The sequence below is a fragment of the Pistacia vera genome, unplaced genomic scaffold (genome assembly GCF_008641045.1).
Source record: "Pistacia vera cultivar Batoury unplaced genomic scaffold, PisVer_v2 Contig421, whole genome shotgun sequence".
Lineage (NCBI taxonomy): Eukaryota > Viridiplantae > Streptophyta > Magnoliopsida > Sapindales > Anacardiaceae > Pistacia > Pistacia vera.
Window position 1 is genome coordinate 1,007,655 of NW_022196248.1, and position 762 is coordinate 1,008,416.

General features: G+C 41.1%; 1 non-coding gene across 1 annotated transcript; it reads right to left on the minus strand.

Annotated features, from left to right (window-relative positions):
• Positions 1-353: 353 nt before the first annotated feature.
• LOC116142952 lies at positions 354-460 on the minus strand. Its single transcript, XR_004130064.1, has one exon. It is a non-coding gene; the product is annotated as a small nucleolar RNA R71 (small nucleolar RNA).
• Between the last annotated feature and the right edge of the window lie 302 nt (positions 461-762).

The window sequence follows — 762 nt, forward strand, 5'->3', positions numbered from 1 at the left end:
AATTTTTAGTTCCCACAGTGAATGGTAGTGGGTCGAGTATTACTAGACCTACGGTGCAAGCAAACAACTTCGAGATCAAGCCGGCAATCATCCAGATGATCTAGTAGTCGGTTAGATTTAATGGTGATTTGAAGGAAGATCCGAATCAGCACATTGCAAATTTCTTGGAAATTTGTGACACCTTCAAGTCGAACGGAGTGTCGGATGACGCTATTAGGCTGTGATTATTCCCATTCTCATTGGGAGATAAAGCCAAGGGGTGGTTAATGGCATTACCACCGGGAACTATAACAACTTGGAATGATCAAGCACATAAATTCCTCACTAAGTTTTTCCCTCCAGCTAAATCAGCAAAATTCAGAAATGATATCACATCATTTTTACAAGATGAGTCCGAGTCATTGTATGAGGCTTGGGAGAGATACAAGGAGTTAATAAGGAAATGCCCATACCATGGTTTACCAGTTTGGCTTCAAGTCCAAACGTTCTACAATGGATTGATGAGTAATGTACAAACCATGGTGGATGCAGCTTTAGGAGGGGCCTTGTAGAATAAGACACTAGAAGAGGCTTATGAGTTGCTTGAGGTTTTGGCAAGCAACAACTATCAAAGACCAAATGAGAGAGCAACAACAAGGAAATCTTTGGGTCTTCATAAAGTTAATGCATTCACAGCTATCTCAGCCCAACTCACGGCACTTCAGAAACAGTTGGGAACTACGCAGGTAAACTATATTCAAGCACCTTAACTAACATGTGATT